Source organism: Gossypium hirsutum, chromosome A10 (assembly GCF_007990345.1).
Source record: "Gossypium hirsutum isolate 1008001.06 chromosome A10, Gossypium_hirsutum_v2.1, whole genome shotgun sequence".
Taxonomy (NCBI): domain Eukaryota; kingdom Viridiplantae; phylum Streptophyta; class Magnoliopsida; order Malvales; family Malvaceae; genus Gossypium; species Gossypium hirsutum.
This window is the reverse complement of record NC_053433.1, coordinates 95070351-95080406: the sequence shown is the minus strand read 5'-3', so window position 1 is coordinate 95080406 and position 10056 is coordinate 95070351. Positions and strand designations below refer to the sequence as shown.

The following is a 10056-nucleotide window of genomic DNA, read 5'->3' as shown; positions in this document are numbered from 1 at the left end:
CCCCAAAATATTAAGAACGGACTTGATTAATTGAAGACCACAAGAAAACACATAATAATTGGTCATTAATTACCTTGACATGTCTCATCCTAAAATGTTATATCACTGTTACTATCAAAAGTATTAATTTTCACTTTTTACTTCAGTTAAACAACTCATAAAACGTAGACACCCTACTAGAAGAACTCCAAATTGAAACTTCCCCAAGAAACAGAAAACTCTTCCCATCCTTCTCATTCTCCACCACCCAACCATCATTTTCCCCCTTTGTTCATCTCATTGAGTAACATAACTGCTGTGGATTTGAAAGAACGAAATCGAAGAGTAAGTAAGAAAAAGAAAAAAAGAAACAGATGGAAATTTGGATTTGAAATGATTCTGGATGGAAACATATTTAGTGCAAACTAAAAACTTAGAATAAAAAATTGAAACCCGTCAATTAATCTCGCTGGAATCATATTAAAATTTAGTACTTCAAGTTAAAATTTTAGATTATTCTCAAGAACTCATAAAAACCTTCCTAAAAAACCCACCCATCGTACAAAGCTTCAATTTACTTTTCAACAGCAAAAAAGAGAAAAAAGCATAGAAAACTCCTCCATGAAAACCCACCAATTATTTCAGTGAAGATTTAATTTATTCTTCAACTACCAAAAAAAAAAAAACTTCAAACATGGGAGATTCAACTTGACATTGTGAAGAAGATTCAATCTCTCAGATCACGTTGTTCCGTCTCTCAGTAGAATACATAATTGATATCCCAATCTTTAAACCACCAAAAACACAACGCGACCGAGGATTCACAATGTTCTTGAGAAATTGGGTTTTTGTAAGTACTTAAAATTGAAAGAAGTGAAAGAAACGAAGAAGTGGAGTTTTAATCCTTCTGGTTAAAATTTTATTTGGAATGGAAAGAAATGCGGGAAACTTATTGGTGGGATTTTGAAAATTTTAGATTTTTTCAATCTGAGTTTTAATTTCAAAAATTAAATTCAGTAAATTATTAAGAATTAAAACTAATTTTAAAATTTATAAATCACGAGGACTAAATATGTTTGTGAACCAATAATTTCGTCGTTTCTATTAACTATTAAAGAGACGGTTACCATTGTAAAATCAAATGATAATATTAGTAACGAAATTAAAAAATATTGTAGTTAAAATTTACTAATAATTAAATGATTAATAGTATATTTTATTTTATTATTTAAATTGAGGATCTTATAATTATCCATTAATAAAATAATAAATGATAATTAGTGATTTAGCTACATAAATGTAACTCTGCGATGGAAATAACAGGGAAATTGAAGAGTTCCAAGCTCTGGGTTTCAATGAACCTGAAGGAAAAGCGTCTAGTTTTAGCTATCAAGTCCAAACTCGTCTCCCGTTTGCCTTGAGCTTCTTTTCAAATTTGAAAGCTTTTCAGTTTCCAGGGTGAGTAGTTCAATCCATTTCCACTCCTAAAATGTTCAATCCTAGTGTTTTCAGTAGACTTTCACACGATGTTATGAACAATTCCTGGTCGAGGCCATTGATATCCCTCACTGTTAGATTCATCTCAAAATCCTCTTCAGACCCATCCCAATCTTTTGTAGTCGCTTACCTCAAAGACAAACTCGGGTTCTCACCCGAATCAGCAATGGCGGCTGATAAGTATCTCCTTTTCAAAACCCCAGAAAAGCCCGATTCGGTTCTTGAGTTCTTGCAGAAACATGGTTTCTCGAAAACCCAAATCGAAAAAATCATCAAAGTTCGGCCTGGTTTGCTCTACTCCAATGCCGAGAAAACCCTTTTGCCCAAACTCCAATTCTTCCAATCCAGAGGTGTTTCAAGCCCTGAACTTATCAAAATCCTATTTTATAACCCTAAAGTTTTAACTCGTAGCTTAGAGAAAAAAATTATCCCTTGTTTCAATCAACTTAGTAATCTGCTACAATCTACAATGCTGTTCAAGCTATAAAACGTTACCCATTTCTTACCTCATGCCCACTTGATGTTTATATGTTACCTAATATAAGTTTTTTGAGAGATAATGGAATGCCTGAGTCAAACATCATATCAATGTTTATTTGTCACCCTAGGTCATTTGTAGTAAACCCTGATACGTTCAAGGAGATTGTGAAGGAAGTGAAGGAAATGGGGTTCGATCCTTTGTTGCCTAAGTTTCTTTTTGCTGTGGTTGTGTTTAGGAAAATTAGCAAACCTGCAATAGAGAGGAAGTTTGAAGTTTATAAGAAGTGGGGTTGGTCTGAAAAGGAGATTTGGGAAGCTTTTAGACGGTATCCGGGTATTGTGTTGGAGGAGAAGATTGCGGGGATTATGGATTTTCTTGTGAACGAAATGGGGTTCGAGTCTTCGCTCCTTGCCGATCAACCGTTTCTTTTGGCTCGGAGCTTGGAGAAACGGATTGTTCCAAGGGGTTTGTTTGCTCAAGATTTGTTATCCCAAGGTTTGATTAAGAGCTTTGGATTGTCTGCATTGTTCAACACTTCTGAAATGGTTTTTGTGGAGAGGTTTGTTAACCGATATGAAGACAAAGCTGCGGAGCTGTTATCATTGTACAAAGAAAAAACGAATCTTGCGGTCGGAGGTACATATAGATCAGGCTATTTATAGATACATTACATTTTAATTCGAGCTGACGTTTCTTAATCGAATTGAATTCTTTCATCTCAAACTTTTCCGAGTTTGAACTTAACTCTACGCATTGACTGTTTTTCATGGTTTAATATTTATATTGCTCAAAGTGCAACTACGAAATGAGTCTTCATTTGCGGAGCTTACCAGTCTCTTAGTTTATTATGTTTGTGTGATAAGGATTTTAGCTCGAAATGATGTTCAGTTTCATGCATCTTCTACTTCTTGTTTGTTGTTTGCTTCAAGTTATGTAGGTCAAAACACCTGTTGTTTTGGTACACACCTTTGTGACTGTAGTTTTGATTGTAGCATAGGGTGATTAGATCTTTCAAGGTTTACGTGGTTTCTATTGTTGTTGTCTGGTTCGATGGCAATCGGTAAATCTGCACCGGAGAGAGTGTTAAGTGGTCATGGGAGTAGTTGAGTAAAGGTGCCTAGCTTTTAGGAGGTTTCTTGGAAACAAAATCAAGAAATATATTGTTAAAACTTAGGACAGCATAGGACAATAAGAAGCTTAACTCAATTGATTCATGTAGTTACCATTAAAATGTGACATCTAACAGGGCTGGTGTTCGAATCCCCTTAATCTTCATTAGCTGCCCGAAACATTCAGGAAATGGGATTGAATTCTTCAAAAGGTTGTTTTTGTTAAACCTTTCATAGGACTATAAGTTGTATTTGGTTTGTGCCTAGTTAATAAGCCCATTGCTAAGTTTGAATTCATGAACACAATGATGTAACACTCTTTTTGTCTTGTCAGTTATTCAAGCTTGTAAAAGTGAACCTGAAACAGAGATTGATGCCTGGAAATATTGAAAGAGATTAGCTTAAAAATTATCGGATAATCGGGAATGAAAACCAATCTATGTGGTTTCTGCTAAAACCGTAATATGTCAAATGTAAAATTTAATTCATCAAGATTTATATAAATTAGATGTACATCAACATCTTGAATATTGTGGTTTTTATCTTTCCAATTTTGAAGAAGGTATTTCTGTTTTTAAGATGGATGTTAAAAAAGTTGTGTAATTTTAGGGACTAACATTGTTGTTGTTGTGGTTGCTTTTGAAAAATTTAATTTTAAAAACTAAATTGCTTTTGGAAAGTATTGTGAAAAAGAGTAATTTCTTAATTTCAGGCAAAAATTCTATTTTAGACAAGATGTTGAAAATTAAAAAAAAATAATTTAGATAATATTTAAATAATTTAATATAATTACACATAAAATATACATTTTAAATATTTTTAGTAATTAATAAATTATTTGTAAATTTAATGATACATGAAATATTTAAAAAAATTAAAATATAATAATAAATTATATTTTGATCTTCAAAAAGTTGATATTTAAATAATTTAATATAAAGATAAAATATAAGTAAATCTAAATTTTAAATAGTTAATATATTAATTTAAATTTTAAAATATATTTTAAGTAGTTAATATATATAAATATTTTGATAATTTAAGATTCTAAACGCGAAAGTCAAAAGTTAAAAGTGCTTAAACTCCGTAGTATCGCATTTGCTCTTTATAGATGACTGTATCCTCTTTGGAGAAGCTATGAGGGAGAGTGCTATGGTTATGAAACATATTTTCCAAGAGTACGAAGATTCGTTGGGACAGTGTGTTAATTTTGAGTCTGTTATGTTTTATAGCTCCAATGTCCATACAAGGACCAGGGAGCAGATTTCGGAGTGCTTAGGTGTTCGGATGTCTCAAGATTCGTAAAAAATACTTAGGCTTACCAAATATGGTAGGGTACAATAAAAAGAAATCGTTCTAATTATTGAAGGATCGTATGGCTTGTCGTATTAATAATTGGTGCGTAAAACCATTGTCTCAAGGTGGTAAGGAGCTTTTTATTAAAAGCGTGTTACAAGCTATTCCCACTTATGCAATGTTCTGTTATTAATGGCCGAAATCATGATGTTTGGATTTGGAAAGTATAATAAGCCGATTCTGGTGGCAGAAATATGGGGGAAGGAGAGGAATTCATCGGTATGAGTGGTCAAAGATGTGTGAGCTTAAGGAGAATGGGGGGTTAGGTTTTAGGAGCCTAGCAAAGTTTAATATTGCACTTACTGCAAAACAGGGGCGGCGATTGCTGCATAATCCAGATTCATTATTGGCTTGTTAGTTGAAAGCTAAATATTTTCCGGATTGTGATTTCTTAAGTTCAAGTTTAGGTGCTTACCCATCTTATACCTGAAAAAACATATGGGCAACGAAAGGTTTATTTCAGGCGGGTCTTTATTGGCGGGTAGGGAACGGTGTTAGAATTGATATTTGGGCTGATGGGTGGGTGCCTGGATTAAGGAACGGTAGGATATAATCAATCAATAGAGTTAATTGATCATCAAGCTAGAAGGTGGAATTCTCAACTGATTACCAGAATTTTTAATGTGGAAGAAGCTCAACAAATTCAGTGTATTCCCTTAGCTTCAAACTTGCTGGAAGATATGATAGCTTGGCAGGGAGAGGCGACCGGTGAGTACTCGGTTAAAAGTGGGTATAGGATGTTATTACAGCAGGAATCCCTAGAAAGTCTACTGAATATCAAAGCTCTTACAGTCTTTTTTACAAGAAATTATGGAGGCTAAATCCGCCAGAAAAGATTAAAATTACAAATTGGCGAATATTTCGTAAATTTATCCTTAATTTCTATAATTTGTATAACGGACTCTTGATGGGGTCCCCGATCTGTCCGAGATATTCGAGCGATTCAGAAACGATAGAGCAGTTGTTCTGAGAATGCCTTATAGCAGAAGAAATATGGCGGAAGTTAAATGTCTAGTAGCCGCAAGAAGTATCAGATTATAATTTCCAAGACTGGATAACAAATTTGTTTTCAAAATCCTCTAATCAAATCTGTAGGGTAATAGTGTGCTATGTGGTTTTTGTGGGCATCAGGGAATAGATCGATCCATGACGGAATCGCACAAACATCACAAGAGGTAGTTGATAAAGTAGGTGCATACATTGGTGAGCTCGACGCTCTAAAGACAGGTTGTCTGCAAACATAACTGGAGAAGAGGTGAGATGGAGTCCTCCGGGAGACGGATCCTTTAATATTAACTATGATGCATCATTTCAAAAGCACTTTATGTGTTCATGCACAGGGATTATTATCATGAATCAAGTAGGAGATACCCTGGTATCCTCAATAATACAGAATAAAGTACATACCTACTGAGTTTGCGGCAGAAGCCCTCACATGCCTTCAAGCAGTTTGGATGGGGCTAGATCTGAAGCTCCAAGAGGCTATAATTGAAGGGGAGGCGCTCAGTGGTTAAAAGACTTCTGGATACTAAATAAGAGATGGATCAGTTATTAGTGCATACATTGAAGAGTCAAAATCCCTTAGTCAGATTTTCATGCAACGCATGTTTAAGCATGTTTCAAGAAAGGGGAATGAAACGACACATTATTTGGCAACAGAAGGTCTGAAAAGGGGAAGGGATACTTACCTTACTGGAGGTGTGCCAGACTTTGCAGAACCACAAGTTGAGGAAGATCGCCGAAATCTGTACTGAGAGACGGTGCTGAGGCCTGTTTTCTGAATGCTTAAAGGTGGCAGTCATGGCTGAAACGAGAGTATGCTTACAGACTTTAATCTTTGTGGAGGAGTTGGGTTTTCGAAATCTCTCGTTTATTATATGACATCCATATTATTCAAAAACCTCTCGTTTGGACCTCACACATATACAAGTATCATCGTATAATTACATGTTATAATATAACCTTATGAGTTCAAAAATTTATTATCATAACTAAAAGTATTCCGAATTATCTTGTTTATCAATTATGTTAACATAAAACCAAATTCAACTTTTGTTAAATTCATATTTTCAAAACAAAAAAAAAAAAAACACTTTTGTTAAATTCATCTCCAATTGTGTATATTAACATAAGTACATGACAGGAATAAAGTATGGATTTGTAGCATGAAAATTATATGCAATGCGATTTAAGCATGAATATTTCCAATTGATCTTCTTTAAAACTTAGTGAGTTTACAAGAATTAGGATGTGAATAAACCAAAATAAATTTTATTTTTATACAAAATAAACTTAAAATATCCATTAATTGAAATAACTGAAAGTGTGTCTATTATAAACAAACATTTAAAATTTAAACTCCCATTAAAATTAAATATTTTTAAATGACATATACCTATATAAACAATGCAATGTTTTTAAAATCAAACTGGGTGTAAAATCGATTAGATTATTAATTTTCAATTTAATCAGTTCTATGATGGCCCAACCAATTTTATTTATTACTCTAAAAATTCTAGGCTTTTTGTTTTTTTTTTCTACTTTTAGTATTAGCCCATATCAATAAAACCATATTCACTTTCCATAAGCCAGCTAATTTATCCATTTGAGCCCAATAACAAAAATTTGAGGCATTTACTTCTTTTATTTCTCACTTCCAGTGTGCTATTTTCTTTGCTTTAACGCGGTTTTCATTCATCTTATCTCAGTATCTTCACTTTACTTCGGGATCTTTTGGGTTGGCGTTTACTTTTTGTGTAGTGTATTTAGTTTTCTTTTTATTTCATACTATAATTTTGTTAAAATATCTAATCTATCTCTATCATTATTTTTACATTAACTGTATATTAATGCACCATCTATCTAAAAGGACCATTCATTCATCCATCTATCTATCTATTTCTTTCTTTTTTTTCTTTCGTTCATTCCAACGCCAGTTTGTTCATCACTATTAATATTTAAAATTTTTAAAATCTAAGCATTTGTTATATATAGCAATAAATATTGTAAATTAAATCTATGTTCTCGACTAATCAGCCTTACTTGTTTCTCAATTTTCAACCAACATGATTTTTTTACTCTTCTTGAACTATTGGTTTACTTAGAGTGTAACACCCCGAACCCGAGACCGACACCGGAGTCGGACACGAGATGTTAACAAACTTTGAAAAAATTTTTCCAGACACTGCCCAGTCTGAGTACTAGTCGCTTCAAAAATCATATCTTGAGTTTCACAACTCAAAAATCAGTTTTGTGATTTTTCCCTGAAACTAGACTCATGTCCCCACATATGGATTTTTTTCTAGAATTTTTGGTCGGGCCAATTAGTACAGTTTATTAGTCAAAGTCTCCCATGTTACAGGGGTCGACTACACTGACCTTTTCCCATTACGACTGGGATATCTCTCTGCACAGAGTTTCAATACTGATGCCGTTTGTTTCTATGGAAACTAGACTCAGAGAGGAATCCATACATATATGGTATGACCCCTAATTATCTCTGGTCAATTTATAGTGAATTTCCAAAGGCGGAACAGTGAATCCAGAAACTGTTCTGGCCCTGTTCCACAAGAACCCGAATATCTCTTTCTGTACTGTTCCTATAATTGTTTCGTTACTTCCATATGAAAGTAGATTCATCAAGGTTCGATTACATAATTTATTCACTATTTAATTCCACTCCTACGAATTATTGTGATTTTTCCAATCCACACCACTGCTGTTATCAGCTTCTGTTTTCAAAGTGAACCTTACCTAATTTGGGGTTTCATGGACCAACTAGGGCCTTGTCATACATAAGCCCACATATGATCATACTTAGCCATTCTAGTGGCTGATCATTTGCTCAACACTTCCATTCCAACATAGTTACATCATGAAACCATCTATACATTCACAAATACGAATGGTCTAATGCCATACTCCACTTCTACAAGCCATTTTCGCATGGCTGTACACTTATACATTTCATAAAGTACTCGAAAGACAACAATGGGTAGTCCTATACATGCCATAACAAAATTCAACCAAAATAGTACCCAAAAGAGCCTTTGATAGTGTGGGCGACTTCGACTTCAAGATCCCGAGTCCGATAGCTGGAGAACCAAAAATCTATAAAACAGAGGAGCAATGTAACGAGTAAGCAATTTATGCTTAGTAAGTTTGAGCAAGGAATTCCAGCATGCACAAAGAATAGCACACATTTAGCTAAACGGAATAATTCATAATACGCAATTTACCGATATCAAACTTGCTTCACAACATTAACAACCCTTATGTACATACACAATAAACTAACTTGGCCGAAGGCCGGTAGCTCGTTTATCAACTGAGCGAACATTTATTTGTAAGGGCTCGATTAAATTCAACACATACGTAACATATCCCCATATTGGGATGTTTTTCGAGTATTCGCTGGAATTTTACAGCAAGCTCATTCATTACCAAATCACGTACCTTCGGGATTTAACCGGATATAGCTCCTCGTTCAAATGCCTTCGGGACATAGCCCGGTTTTAGTAACTCACACAATGCCTTCGGGACATAACCCGGATTTAACAACTCGCACGAATGCCTTCGGGACTTAACCCGGATTTAATAACTCGCACGAATGCCTTCGGGACTTAACCCGGATTTAATAACTCGCACGAATGCCTTCGGGACTTAACCCGGATTTAGTATCTCGCACAAAGGCCTTCGGATCTTAATCCGGATATATTCACTTAGCACAAAGCCTTCGGGACTTAGCCCGGACAGCATTCAATTAATCATGCACATCTAACAATAATTCATAGCACATTCATATTTCATTTTCGTTTACGAAACTCAAACACAAGGCACATATTGTCCTTGCACATTCGGCTCAATAGCCACACATAGAGCATGATTTAATCACATCGAAATTTAAGCTCTCTTACTCAAGAACTTACCTCGGGTGTTGTCGAACGATTCCGCTAGCTATTCAACCACTTTTTCCTTCCCTTTATCGGTTTTATTTCCCCTTTGCTCTTGAGCTTAATCAAACAAATAAATTGATTTCATCATTTTAGGCATCAAAAGATGAACACAAGGCACTTAGCCCATATTTATACATTAGACATTAAAGTCTCATACATGCAAAAATCATGCATCAACACAACATATTAGCTAATTTCTTGCCCTTGGCCGAATATGCATGTCCATTTTTGGGGTCGATTTCAACACTTAATACACACATGTACACACTAGTAAAGCATCCTCCCCCTTTTCATCAATTTAACACATGCATTGCTCATTAACATGCAAAGTTACATTCGGCCTTAGCACACATCTTGCTAGCCGATTCTTCTCCATTTAGCAACCAATGCACATATGTGCTCACACAACAAAAAAAAATGCTAAAAAGGAGGTTCAAGAATCATCAAGCCATCATCACATGCATCATTAACAAGCTTCATATTTTGCATGCAATGGCATTAACACAACCTCCACCTAGGCCGAATCTTAACTCATCCTCATGCCTCATCACCACAACATCAAACATCAACCAAGAATGATTCATCCATGGTCAAGTGCCATTTCCATCACATAGCAAGATTTAGACCATGGGTTAGGTAGAACTCAAGCTAACAACTAAAACATGCATGCCTCTCATGG

The 10056-nt window shown here is 34.7% G+C and overlaps 1 long non-coding RNA gene and 1 pseudogene across 1 annotated transcript; one reads left to right on the top strand and one right to left on the bottom strand.

Annotated features, from left to right (window-relative positions):
- The first annotated feature begins 1284 nt into the window (after positions 1–1284).
- LOC107896710 (transcription termination factor MTERF6, chloroplastic/mitochondrial-like) lies at positions 1285–2758 on the top strand (annotated as a pseudogene).
- A 2410-nt stretch (positions 2759–5168) lies between these two features.
- On the bottom strand, positions 5169–6508 carry LOC121208442 (uncharacterized). Its single transcript, XR_005903483.1, has 2 exons — positions 5830–6508; positions 5169–5666 (listed from the first exon to the last, which is right to left on the bottom strand). It is a non-coding gene; the product is annotated as an uncharacterized lncRNA (long non-coding RNA).
- Positions 6509–10056: the final 3548 nt, after the last annotated feature.